Genomic DNA, 12,393 nt, shown 5'->3' with positions numbered 1-12,393 from the left:
TGAGAACAAGTGGAGAAATACCATCATGATCTGGAGCTTTCTTAGCATCAAGATTTGTCAAAATCCTTCAGACATCCTTTAGACAGAATGCATTGAATGGAGCGTGTTGGGAGTGGTGGGAGGTGTTTTACCAAGATCATGAGTTGGAAGAAAAATGGGATGCTAGCAGGTCAGCTTTATCCTTGGCTGAAGTGACAACAGAACCATCTGGTTTGGACAGAGATGGGCAAAAGTTGCGGCCAATAGCTTTGGCAAGAGACCAGAATGCTCGGCTACCATTAGGGCCAGAAGCAAGTTTTCTACTCTTAGCCTGTTAAAATCTAGTTTGGATTTTGAACAGGCGTGTCGTGAAGGTGCAAGCAGAGGATTTGGCTGCCTCATCGTCCGAACTTCATCGAAATTTGGTCCACTTGACTTGAGCGTCGCCCAAATATCAGTTCCATCAGCGTTTTAGACTCCCAGGTAGCAAATACAGCTTGTCTGGCATATCTGATAGAATGTCTGTGACAACCTCAAGGACTACGTGAACATCAGAAGTGGCTAAAAAGTTAATGTCTTAGCTGAAGTTTGAGCCCTCGCATTGGCATGGTGAAGTAAGATCCCTTTGCGTCTGGTTTGAATGATTTTTCAAACACTTTAGGAAGATATTTAGTAGTACATCGCTCACTGTTGACAGGCTTTCAACCTTCTTGCTTTACAATTTCTAAAAATACACTTTTTCTCAAGAAACAAGAGTTGTTGTTGTTGTTGGAGTGGGATTTATTGGCGCAAGGGCTGCTATGGCCAAATTGCGCCAAGAAACAAGAGACCATTTGTTTTCCAACACTTTTGGCTCGGCAAACTTTCTTAGGTGGAAGGGTTATTTGAGAGCACCAAACGATTGATTTCAATCAAAATTGTATATCCGAGTTTCATCACCTGTAACAGTATCGTAAACAGCCTTGGATTTGACTTTATCAAACATTTTAAGCATGAAACGGCAACATTCGACACGAGCAACCTTTTGATCATCACTTCAGCTGTGAGGCATTCATCCGCTAACAATCTTCTTGTAATATAATGAATGATGGTATTAATTGCTGTTGATCCAATGCCCAAATCTTGCTCTAACAGCGGTAATTCTTCAATCTTCTCTCAGTAAAATCTTACCAGTTAATTGTTTTTAGGCGTGACAGCTGTTGATGGCCTCCCCGAGCGAGGTTTAGCTCCAAAGTTAGTTTTACAAAATTTAAATTAATTGAACCATTTAAAAACTGTTCTAATTGATGGTCTTGATTCCCTAAGACCTTCCATGTGATTCATTAGCAGTTAGATTCGATTTAAAATCATAGAAATCATGGCACATAAACTTTGACAATTAATCTCCATTTCGGCTTACGCAATCTTTTTTTTTTTTTTTAAAAAGTACATTTTCAACAAAATTGCGCGCTCTAGCGGTAATTAATTTGATGAAAATTGGCATTCATGGTAAATAAAGACTAGATTTTATTGATACTATTTATTTATATTTCTTATTTAACATCAATATTTATTATATTTATTTAACATCAATTGCAAAAAATTCTGGAGTGACCCTAGTTCAAGTCGATCTGACAACACATATGTCATGAAATCATTATTTATTTTTTCATTTTCAGCGCCCTCTGCTTGAGCTTTTCAACTTTTAAATTATATACTATTTCAAAAACAAGGCAACTTCGTAAGATTTAAGTGTTAGATGTTTTGGCGTTTAATGTAGTGCCGGATTAAGGTGCGGGCTAGCATGCTCTTGCCCGGGGAATCATCCTTTAAGTGGAGCTAAAAACAGAAGAACAATGAGGCAAAAATATATACACTGCCCTACTATTAATATCCGGACACCTGCCTTTAGACAAAAAGACAAGAGCTTTTATTGTGTCATTTAATATTTTGTGCTGAAACCTTTTCCTTTTTTGAGGGCCTTCAATATTCGCGGCATACTCTCAACCAGCTTTTTATAAATGTCAGGTGGTATGTTCCTTCATTCGGCATTTAACGCAGCCACCAGTTCTTTGGGTGATCTCCACCTGCACGTACCCGATGATCCAATACATCCTAAAGATGCTCGATAGGGTTCAGATCAACACTCTGCGCTGGCCAATCCAACTTTTCCACACCCATGTCCTCAAACCACTCTGTTATGACCCAAGCATTATGGCATGACGCATTGTCTTGCCGATATAGGTATGGGCCATCCCCGAAGTATTGCCATAATGTTGGAAGTGCATAATTGTCCAGCTTGTCCTGGTATTTCAACGCATTCATGGGTTTGTCGATAACGACCAATGAGCCCATGCCAAACCATGAAAGGAGCCCCATACCATGACAATGCCTCCACCAAACTTCATTGTTGGGAGGATACAATCAGGAAGGAACTGTTCCCCTGGCATTTGCCACACCCAGGAACGGCCATCAGACTAGTAGAGTGAGAATCTCGACTCGTCTGTCCACAGGATTGTTTTCCAGTGCTCTACAGTCCAGGATTCGCGCTCCTTACACCATGTTAATCGGCGTCTATCATTTGTTGAGGTCATCAATTCTATTGAACTGTTCAGATAACTCTGTTGAGCGTGTCATCTTGCATGCCCACTTTTGCAATTGTCTGTTCGAAGCCCAGTGTGTATATTTATAGCAGGTTCTGTGACATATTGCATGCATAAGACCTGTTTCCCCATCCATGGAGGGGTGTCCGGATATTAATGGTAGAGCAGTGTATATCCTTAGTAAAGTGCGCCAAAAAATCTCTCTGTCCGGGGCATGGAAATGCTTTGGTCCGGCGCTGCAAAGAAATCTTTTTTCTTTAACATGTAGCAATAATATTTTCAAATGTATTTTACTTACGTATAAAATTCGAGTGACTCACATTTCTGAAATCTGCGAAATATCCACCGTTTTCTCAATAATCGTACACAACGTAGATCTAAGGGGGGAAAAAGACATTAGCGTTTTGTCAGGCAACACATTCGATTTTCTTAATTCATTCATGTATTCAAATTTGGATGAGAATATTCGCTAGGAATTATGGTAATGTTCGAGTATTCTGAATAAGAAATTTATTTATAAAAAAGAAAATACAGAACTAGGTCACAATAACAGTTGACTGAGTTCAACTTTTTCGTGTCCGTGATTTTCTGTTCACCATACATGAAAAATAAGATTAAAGCACAAATAATACAGAACACAATGCAGGGTTATCTATATTTAGAACTTCTTGGTCATGTGTAAGATCATATCAACCGGTTTGTATATGAAGTCGATCATTCGTGGAAGCTACTGTAGATAGATATCAAAAGGGCATTTTATTTTGTTTAATGATTCCTTGGCTTTGATAAACTGTGGCATTCGATAGAGTTTAAAGGTCGTACACGTGTTGCTGTATTTGTAAGTGAAAAAGTGTTTGAAGATTGTTTAACTTCCTTTCTCATTTATGATGATGAGGCAATGATTTTGGATCATGAGGAAAAATCATTGTCTCAGAGGGTGCGACGATATATAGGGCAATGAAGTTGGTTGCTTTATGTATCTTCATTGCCTCCTCTGACGTGATGCGGTCGTCTTGGAATATAAACAAAAAATTTATGAGCATCGGGGCACTCCTACTTACATTGTACCATATCTTATTTTAATACACGATTTCTCAAATATTCTCTGTTTCGCACATCCTCTCACTCCACGTGAAAATGACCCGGGTTCAATTCTCGTCATCGAAGTTAAAGAACAGTATACATCCTGTAGAGATGGGGGAACCATTTGTAGAAAATTATACATGACTTACAGATAAAAATACATTTCTGGTGTAGAACCATGGACTTGTGTTCAGCGTATAGCACCAAACCGAACTCATTCAGAATGCAATGGAGTTAGATACGTAATGTTTTGATCGAATACTACGAAAAATAAATGAAACTTATAACTCTAGAGATTAGGGATGTATGAAAGGGCTTTCCCAGAGAAAAAACGGGACTAAAAATATAGGAACAACAGGATTGTATCAAAACTTTGATATAAACATTTTGATAAGTTGTGTCTTCAAAGAGTGTTATTGATTAAATCTTCTAGAGAATTACTGCGTATGTGTAAATGTGAAAGTACACATCGGTGTCAGGAAACGCCTTTCTTATTGGAGTAACTATATTATTAACGTTAGAGAAAACTTTGCCTTGTGACAGTACCACCAACATTGTATCGACTGATCACCATACAAGAGAGACAGAGAGAGTCCCTCCTAGAAGATGATCCAACAGACTAACACCTTTCTGAAGAGAAATATGCGAGTTTCCATTACTCCAATAAGCGAAATTATAATTTTCACATACCAATTTAGATTTTGAATAGAGATTTTTCAAGTTGTGCAGGTATATTCTCAAGATCACTTTGTCTTTCTTATAACAGTATGTAGTTGTTGTTGTTGTTGTAGGGTTTTAGGAGCATCAGTGACTAAGGCTATATTGCTCCATATATACTGTCAGTAAATTGCGTGTGTTCTGTAATCGATTTTCGATTTGCTGGACGAAAAACCCGAGTTTCCGGGAGAAAAAAACATGCTACCCTCGCCTGAGACCAACTAACTCAGTCACGCTGTGAAAAAGACTCACAGATGGAGTGTGCAACCGAAATAAAGGAATAAAAACCTGAAGGAAAGGAATCAGGAAATTTTTGTTCCCTTTAAAAATATATAAAAAATAAAATAATGATTCAATAAAGTAAATAGTTATTGATTTTAATAAAGTAATAAATCAGCACTTTCGTACACAAACTGCTGATTAATTTCAAAATAAATCAAGTTCCATACTTCGGTACACAGACTTGATTTATTTTATAAGGGAGTGGGCATCCTGCCATGACTTGCTGTTGCTCTAATCCAAATATGGGAGGTGTGGTTGTTTCAACAAATAGCCAGATGGCTATGTACACACCTGATACTAAGAACTGAAGTACTAATGACGTCATATACAAACTCCAAACAAAGAAAACATTCTTATCATATACCTATGATAACGTTTTCAACGTAACCGATTGCAGAATTATCATCAACGAAGGTAAATTTGATTTTTCATTCATTGAATACTTCAAAAATACGCTCCACCCTGGTGGTCGAGCTAAGAATCGAGATAAGAATACTTATGTATGCGGAGAATTAAGTGGCATGAAAGGTGAAGGATGTGATGGAGTTGTAGGGTTTTAGAAGAATCAACGACTAAGACCATATTGTTCCATATATATTTCTCTAAATTGCGTTTGTTCAGAGGTCGATTTTCTGTTTGCTGGATGAAAAGCCCGAATTTCCGGGAGTGAAAACCATGCTACTCTGGCCGGAAATCGACCAAGTCAGCCACGTTGTGGAAAAGGCCAATAAAAATTCCTCACGTCATTGACATGATTCGAACTAGAGCTTTTTCCACCCTGTGTGGGGAGGATGGCGATCCTACCAACTGTGGAGATTTTGCAATCAGCTTTTCAGATGGTCTTCCAAGAGTGGGAAATCATTCCGGTAATCAATGGCTAAGTGCACAGCCTCAGAAGAATACTGTTTCGAAGAGGGCTAAGTCGCCTACTTCTCTTATGTTTTTTTTTTTTGATAATAATAATGTGATAATGTAATTACGAAAAAAATGCAACTTTTGAAAATCCAATATTTGAATTTCAAAATGTTTTCAAATATTGATTTTCTGTAGATTAAAATACACGAAAATAGGAAGAAAAGTAAGAATGGAAACAGGAAGAAATGTCGATTAAATTATACGAATATAGGGGAAAAAAAAATATATGAGACCGGTACATGCTTGGTATACATACCAAAGCCACACATTTTATCAGGAAATTATTAAAAACTCAGCTAAACTAAACAGCATAAAAAATATGAAAAAAAAAACATTCATTCTTATTAAGCTGCTTGGTTTCATGCTTGTACCAGTGTGTGATATCCCGAAACAAAATCAATACTGCACATATCATCTGGGTTATCGCTTTTCTCACTTTCTACGTTATCCAACAAAAGAGGGAAGCCCTCTCGCACATACGTACTTGGCAAAAATGGTCACTGTGGGAAGAGGGAGACCCTAAGGGGCTTAGAGCCACCGTGAAAGTCTGTACACGGTTGAACTGAGACGAGGTCACGAAGGAAGAAGTAGAGACGTCTGTTTACAACACTGACTAATGTTTAAATGATACATTTATTCTAGGGTAGACAAGTCTGGATCGATTACTATTGATCTTCATCGCGCGGAGAATTTCCCCATACATGTGGTGATGTTTGTACGATGTTTAAGACCCTGTAAAAAAAGAGATGTTGGCGAAAATCAACAAAAAACAGAGGGGGGGGGGAGGTTGTTAAGATTAAACTTAAATGAAATTAGAATTCGATTTTATTTTCAAGTCACGTGTGCCGTAAGATAAAAATACAAGAACTAATAAGATTTCATCGCATGCAATATATCTCCCAGAACTCCGGTTTTTCGCCCAGCAAATAAACAACCGGTTGGGTGTATGAATATACCCAACCTCAGAGGCCTATTTGAGGAGAAACAACCGACCTCAGTAATTGTTGTTGTAGGCTAAGGTTTTTAAGAGTATTAGTAACTGAGGCCATATTATTTCGTGTATATTGTGTGTTCTGAAGTCGATTTTATGCTTGCTGGAAAAAACCCGAGTTCCCGAGAGAAAAAAACCATGCCATCTTCGCCTGAGATCGACTAACTCAGCCACGTTGTGAAAAAGGCACATCTACTAGCAACAAACACTCCATTAGCATCCTTTAAAAACTGTACCATCACCTTACCAGCAGAAGAGATCGACTTGCCTTCCTTTGGAGGAGAATAAGAGACGTGTCCCCCCTGTTTGTCTCTAGCTGAAAGTGATGGACCCATGTCTCATCCTTGGTCACAAATCTTGCAAGGAAATTTGCTGGATCTGCTTGAAAATAATGCAAATATTCCTTGACTTGACACTCTGTTTGTTTTTGACCTGCTGTTAACTTTGGGACCCATCATCCTGAGATCTTTTTCATAGGGAGATTCACTGTTATCATGTGGTACACACATTCAGATCAGATGCCCAGGATTCATTAGGTGTGAATTTTTCCATTTCTTTTCTCTTCTTAATTTATTTATTATTATTTTTTTTTCTAACTAAATAACTTTCTTCCTTCCTTTATGAACTAACCACAGTATTTTCTGTCTAGAATTTTCTGTAATCGATCTACTTTCTGAGATGAGGTTTTATTTCTTAGGTTTAAACTGGATTTCTCATGCGGAACTAAGAATACTACCATATCCCCGGGTGAGCCACCGCAGGGAACCACAATTTATCGTTCTGCCTCTGGGTATTAAGGACCACCAGAACTATTTTAGAGCTGTCAATGCTAGTGCTGTAGGTGGACAGCACACAATGCCTCGCACATATACACGAACTTTGCCCTCTTCATTCTCACCGCGTTCTACTCTGAATGCGTGTATTTGCATAAAGCTTTTCAAAATTTAATGACTCAACCATCACTATTTCTGGTAGTTTTTGTTTTTAGAAGGACAACTGCTGTTACAATCTATTGCATTTTGTCAGGCCCTGTAACTCGTTACTCTAATTTAAAAATATCTAATACTCACCAACTCACTTTCTTCATTTAATTTCTTTCTGATTTAATTAAACTGTACACATACACAGAAATTTACGTTACTCTACTAAAAGCATTCCGATACCATTAATTTGGAAAAACCGAGTTTGAATGAGCAGAGTAATAAGGTGCAGGCCCCAACGACACCAAAGATTTTCTTTTGACCGGCTGTAGGAATTTGTGGTAACTTTTCCTTCAGTTCACTTGGCAGTTCTGCTGTAGAAGAGAGGCGTATTAGTCACATACTGATCCGGCGTTCCAGTTTATCCCAAGGACGTTCAATCGTATTTAGGTTTGGACTCCGGACCAGCCAGACGAGTGACCCTCCTCGGTTTTCCTCAATCAAGTTTCACTGCCTACTGTATGGGACGGAGCATTATAGTGCTGGAACATGAAGGATCCGTTTCAATAGAATTGCAAATTCCAGCTGCTTTTTGGCCCAATAAGCTGTGGTAGTGACGCTCCTCAGGCATTCTAACTAGGCCCTGACCGTTTACTTACACCTACATAGCCGTCTTTCTTCTATGTTTTCACTACTGGGGCTACGACTGGTGACATCAGACCATTTAAGCCTCTTAGAAACACTTTGACGAGACTCCTTCTGCTTGCGTGTGATATCTCTGCTATTGACTGCCCACATTCTTAAATTTACTGTTTTGCATACATTTCGTTCGCACTGTTCACAGAAACAGGAGTGTCCAAATATTTTTCGTAGGGCAGTGTAAATCCACAGCATATGAGTATAAGTAAGTTTGTCTTATATAAAATTTCTTGATTTTTCTGTACAGTACTGTATTCTAAAAAACCACTGTAAGGCGAGTTTACAATTACGGTCGTGGGGGAGAGGATGAAATATAATGAACCTGCGACACACGTTACACCCTCCTCCATCTATGGTAGATGTATTGAGATACAGTCTGCGCGTGTAGCACAGTGGTATTGTCACGGTCCTCCCACACCGCGTGGAAAAGCCCCGGGTTCGAATCCCATCGATGACGCGAGGGACTTTAATGGGCTTTTTTTTTTCACTTCGCGGCTGAGTTAGTCGGTCTCAGGCGTAGATATCAAGGTTCCCCCCCACCCCAGAAACTGGAGTTTTTCGTCCAGCAAAACAGACAAATCGACCATTGAACACACGCAATTAAACAGACATAAGACACACAGCAAGGCAGATGAATTTAATTATTCGGGTGGCCTAAAAATGATAGTTTTTTTGCTTTTTTTTTCTGCAGGGCAGTCTTTTCCATTGGGCACTGTGCCTAGACTCTAGAGTGTACGAAATTTTTAAGGTCAACGAAAAACCCCAATATATACAATTCAAATAGAATTCAACGATTTTATTCCAACCATAAAATTGTACAAACTAATTTTGAAATCCAGATTTCTAAGATAAATTCTTTCTGCAAATTTTTTTGTAGTAGTAAAATCATTAGCAACATAATGAAAGTTCTGCGAGTAAATGTGGAATAAGGGTTGTGGAAATAACTTCAAAACCAAATTTATAGAAAAAGTCTTTCGAATTTCTTTAAAAAGAAAAATAAATAAATAAATAAAATGAGAGGGAGAGATTTAACATAGACATTTTAACATGTTTGATATAACATAGTGAGGCCAAGGAATGAGGGGTACCTAGGAACTGTAGTGCCTACAAACTCCAAAACACGGCCCTGCATACATCCACAGCCATTGTGGGTAGCACAGTTGGTAGAATCGCCATCCTCCTCATACCAGGTGAAAAAGACCTGAGTTCGAGTCCCGTCGATGACGTGAGGAATAATTAATGGGCCATTTTTATGGCCTTAGCTGCTGATGCTCCTAAAACTGAACAACAACAACAATATACTGCCAAACGGGAATTACAATTTCTATTTGACAACAACCCTCTCTGTATCCATTACTGTAAGGGGGCATTATGGTCGATTGAGGGATCAAGCAATTATAACGATATACAAACAAAACATTTTATGGAATACTCATATTTGTCTAAATTTCAATTTAAAACGAAACCTCTTAAAAAAGAAATAAAATCTAAACTTCTTGCAAAATTCACACAGTAGAGTATCTCTAAATTCAATAATACATTGTTATCTTAATATAAATTAGAAAAAAAAATTTAGTTTCTCGTTGCAAGTGCGCATGACCAGTCGTAAGCGCCTCCTGGCTTTAAAAAAAACAAGTCACTTGTTTAGACTAAGATGCTATTAATGATGCTATTGCACTTAATATATACATAGTCACTTGTTTATTCAAATATAGTTATTCGTGTTAATAGAGATACAATCACAGAAATTTCTCTTAGTTCAGTCAGTAAAAAGTTAAATTTCGTTAGAGTGTAGTTAAATTTCTGTTAGTAAAATCATTAACAACATCATCAAAGAATAACAAAAAATTAGATTTAATTCATTTTAATATTAATCTCTTTCTTCTTTTTACCCATTACTGTAAGAGGGCGTAATGGTCGATGGAGAGATCAACGATTAAAACGACATATAAACAAACATTTTATAGTATACAAAATTTGTCTACACTTTAATTTTAAAACCACGAAATCTATTAAAAGAGAAATAAAATCTGAACCTTCCTGCAAAAATTCACAAAGTATTTATGCGAGTATTTCTAAATTCAATAATACCCTTTTATCTTAATATAAACTAGAAAAATAATTTAGTTTCTCGCTTTTAACATATTAATCAACAATATCTGAAGACAGTAGTGCAAATACACATGACCAGTAAGCGCCTCCTGGTTTTAAAAAACAAAAGCCACTTTTTTAATTGAAATATAGTTATTCCACTAATAAAGGTACAATCCACAGGAAATTTATTGTGGAAACTTCTGTTTTTCGTGTTTTAATAAAGGCTACAAATATTCACCAAATTTAAGTCACTACATTTAACTAATCAAAAATAAAGTGGTTTGAATAAAGGCTACAAATTTAAGTCACCCAGATTTAAGTCACTACATTTATCTAATCGAAAATAAAGTGGTTTGCAAATACACTATTTGCGTTGCCTAATCCATAGGGGATTTCCCGTGAGGTAACTGATAACTGATTTCCTCCCACCTGGGAGGTAATTGAAACCCAATTTATCGCACCGTTGTTTTATGTCACGCAAGAGATCGGACTTGTTCTGCAGCACTCACCTAATCTAAATTGTAAATAGGAATTCAATAACAGAACACGCTTGCTAACCTTCGTATTATACCGTCAGGTAGATAGTATTATTATTAAACAATAGTACCTAATTATAATTATGAATTCTCAATTCTAATACACATGAATGTGTTTATAAATTTTAAGGTTCATTAATCTTTGTGTGAATAATTAAATAAAAATATACACTAAATTTTATATAAATACAGATTGTTTTAACTTGTATTTATTTAAACTAAAGATTATAAATTATTTTAATAAACTTAATAAATTAATGTTGTTATGAAGCCGCTCGTTTTTAAACAATTTTAAGTTAAGTTATTATTTTGAAAATTGTATACAATAGAACTCTTTATTGTATTTATGTATATACACTGTTCTATCCCTAATATTCGGACACCTGCTTATCTACAAGTAACCTTTATTTACAGGAAAACCAATAGCATGTGCTGGAACCTATAGCCTTTATGACAGCCTACAGTTTTAGTGCAACACTCTATAACGGTTGTTTGTAAATGTCTTCCGATATTTACCGATATTCGGACTCCAGAGCAGCGACCAGTTCAGCTGTTTTTGAACAGTCTTTCTCCTCATGGGCACCCAAAGATCACTTCACTCCAAAGGTTCTTTATACGATCGGGATCAGGGCTCTGGGTTGGACAGCCCAACTTTTCAGTGCTCATATCCTAAAACCAGTCTGCTAAAACGCAGTTCTATGAACTGTGTTCTAAAGGAATGGTTTCAGGATGTAGTTTAACATGATGGACTCATGTCCTCGAACCAGTCCACAGTATGAAATGGAGCATTGTCCTTCTGGTACAGATAAGTGTCTTCCTCAACGTGTCACAACGCATTATTAAGCATTATTATCCAGGGCGTCCAGTTAGAACTCAGCATTCACAGTTCTGTCTAAAACAGCCAGTGGTCCCAGGATAAACCATAACCCCCCCCCCCCCAAGACCATCATGCTTCCACTGACAAACGTCATTGCTGGGAGGATACACTCTGCCAACTAGCATTCTTTGGGGATCCACCAAACTTCGTTTTTGGGAAAATACACTCTGGCAGGTAGCATTCTCAGAATTTGCCAAACTAGGCACGACCATCAAACCGGCAGATCATATGCCGTGACTAGTCACTCCAAAGCACAGTTTTCTATTTATCTACAGTCCAAGAACGGTGGGCCCCGCACCAAGCTAGATGGTTTCTGAGCCAGAAGCCATCTAGCTTGGTGTGAGGCCCGAGAAATCTTGGTGTGAGAAATCACCCCTACTAATGCCAGAAGTTCTGGCTGTAGTAGGGGTGATTACGGCTTGTGGACGGCTTCACACGGTAACCAATATTATGCAGAGTCCTGCGCACTGTACTGGTGCTGACATGTTTCCCAATCGTCTAACCGCGTTTTTGGCAGACAATTCTTTACAGGGCTCTCCTGTCACGTTCCATCAACTTCAGAGGTTTTCCTGACGATTTTCTCTTCCATTTGCAGACCTAGGAATCTTCAGTGCCGTTGAAATGTCAGGAACAGACTGATTGCTTATGTGGTACCCTATTATCATTCCGCGCTGTAAGTCTGTTAAGTCCGTCGACCGCGGAATCTAATCTTGCGTTC

The sequence above is a fragment of the Mastigoproctus giganteus genome, chromosome 14 (genome assembly GCF_048544385.1).
Source record: "Mastigoproctus giganteus isolate SK-2022 chromosome 14, ASM4854438v1, whole genome shotgun sequence".
In the NCBI taxonomy this organism is placed as follows: domain Eukaryota; kingdom Metazoa; phylum Arthropoda; class Arachnida; order Uropygi; family Thelyphonidae; genus Mastigoproctus; species Mastigoproctus giganteus.
This window is presented reverse-complemented; position numbering follows the sequence as displayed.